We start from the raw sequence: 2,674 nt of genomic DNA on the forward strand, positions 1-2,674 counted from the left end.
AATAAATCTAGTATTACAGTTACATACTTTTGATATTTTATTTCTTCTCAATTTGGAAAGCATTCTAATATTTTTGTATAATGTTTGCCTCATTTCTTTCCAGTTTAATATGCGAAATAGGTAGCTGAGATGAATATGGTGGTAGACGAGTTATGTAGCCAGACCGCATCATTCATGGTGGAGGTGGGGAACAGACAGGTGCTGGCACAAGGCCCCGTTGTTACAGCTTACGCTGGCAGCGAATTGGGATGGAGTGGTAGAAAGAAATGCATTATCAGACTGCTGGCATTTGAGAAGTATGGTGAAAAACCAGCTCTGAGGATAACAGGGTTGGATGGCTTATTCTTATTCTATAGAAACAACGAACAGCTGAGGGCAATAACAGGCAATGGGAAAGCAGGTTTGAAAGCCAGACGGCCTTTGGATGCATGCGGAAAAAGCTGTCCTCTCCTACAGCAGCGGGCTGAGAAAACAGGCCGACCCTAGGACTCAACATCCCAAGTGGATGAACTTCAAAGACACCTGTCAGTCAAGCAGGTTTTCTAAGCAAAGGTCAAAGTACTGTTTGGGAAAACCCAGGCTCCTGACACGTGAGGTGGAGACATCTGAATGGAAGCGACGGCAGGTTTTTACTCTGCAGCACGGACTCCTCAACTTCATGACCTTCAGTCATAGCTCACCCCTGTTAAAGCCGGAAGGACGAGCATCCCCCATCCTGCTCCCAGGCGGGGTGACAGTTTCCTCCTTCCCCAGGAAACCTGTCCCCTTCAGGACTTGCCCTACCTCCAGGTTACTAGGACTAGAATTAGGGTTAAGCAAAACTTGGCTGGACCTGCGAGAGGAGAAACCACTGTACCCCAAAGAGCTGTGAGAAGTGGCCAGCATGTCCTGGGCGGTGCAGGGAGAGTCCGCTCGAGCCTGGAATCTGAGGGTATTGATAACGGTGCTCAAAGCAAACTTAAAGGAAAGTTTGATAGCACCACATGGGGTCCTTGGGTTGTAGGACTTAAATGAATAGGACTTAACATCCTGGCTAGGATCCCAGGAGATGCTGTGAATGGCTTCGAGAAACAGAAAAGGCTATGGCCAATTCTGAGCAAAGTTGAAGTGCCAGTGTTACTGTGGCAGATGGTGGAGGGAAGGATTGAAAGGGTGAGGAAAATGGATGTGCTGGAATGGATTGATTATCTTTGGCTGGAAGTTTCTTCGGATGATGATGTTCAACTGGAAAGTGCAGGGACAAACCATTTAACAAGGCCACAAAGAGAAGAACTGATGGGGTGGGGACAAGGGTTGCTAAAACCTTTAGTGGTGACTAGGCTACTGCTCACAACAGAAACAAAATATTACAAAGTTTAGTTTGCTGATGGCAATGGGTGATACAGCCCTGAAAAAATAGTGGCCAAGTAGCAAATGCCTAATTGCTAAAGGACGGGAGAGATACTGGATAAAGGATTCACATGCTGGGCAGGACAGAGCAGGAAGGTGTGAGATTTTATCCTCTAGGTCAGAGGTCCCCAAACTTTTTACACAGGGGGCCAGTTCACTGTCCCTCAGACTGTTGGAGGGCCATACTATAAAAAAAAACTATGAACAAATCCCTATGCACACTGCACATATCTTATTTTAAAGTAAAAAAACAAATCGGGAACAAATACAATATTTAAAATAAAGAACAAGTAAATTTAAATCAATAAACTGACCAGTATTTCAATGGGAACTAGGCTCCTCTCACTGACCACCAATGAAAGAGGTGCCCCTTCCAGAAGTGCAGCGGGGGCCGGATAACTGGCCTCCGCATGCGGCCCGCTGGCCGTAGTTTGGGGACCCCTGCTCTAGGTGCTCAATTTAAAAGTTATAAATTGTTTATTTCTGGAATTCTCCATTTAATAGTTTTTGGATTGCAGCTGACAATGAGAAGCAAAACCAAGGACAAGGGAGGACTACTGTACTTGAAGGATTAGAGAGTCAATGATGTCACCCCTCATCCATTCTTCTTAATGCCAATGTGACTTCTACCAATCCCACTGCACAATTCTATTTCATCGAGTGACCTTCATGCTCAAAAGGATCAGCTCCCTATTACCTTGCCCAGCCTAACCTCAGTATGTTACATTAATGGCTAGCATCTTGTCCCTCATACCTTTTCCCTCTGGTTTCCACCAGATTACATCCTGCCATATTTCCTCCCGCCTTGCTGACCATTCCTTCTTAGTCTCCACGTTAAATGCTGTCTCTAAATGCTCTCACTAAATATGCCACTGTTTACATTCAACCTACATGATCTTATCCAGTCCTAAGGCTTTAATTCTACCAAATGTGAGGTAACTGCTGCTAGAGACTGGAAATAAAGAACTACTGGGGTATGGGGAGAGCATGGTAGCACAGGGAGGCTGAGAGGGAAAAGACCACTTTGTTGAGCTCCTTGTCCCAACAGAAAGAGAGACCCAAGGGTTTTTTGAACAGGGAGTCCTCGAAGATGGATGGGTCTAGAAGTTGCCCAGTACAAGGCAGAGATGCAGGAACCAGTAGTTGTCGCTGAGTCTCACAAGGGACTTCCAGTACCTAGGAAAGCCACTTGAGGTTAGGCCAGGTCCAAAAAAATGGATTGCAACTTGAGGATGACACAAAATGAGACTGACTTAGCTAAAAAAATGACTGAAAATTGTGGGAT

Source organism: Saccopteryx leptura, chromosome 1 (genome assembly GCF_036850995.1).
Source record: "Saccopteryx leptura isolate mSacLep1 chromosome 1, mSacLep1_pri_phased_curated, whole genome shotgun sequence".
NCBI classification, from domain to species: domain Eukaryota; kingdom Metazoa; phylum Chordata; class Mammalia; order Chiroptera; family Emballonuridae; genus Saccopteryx; species Saccopteryx leptura.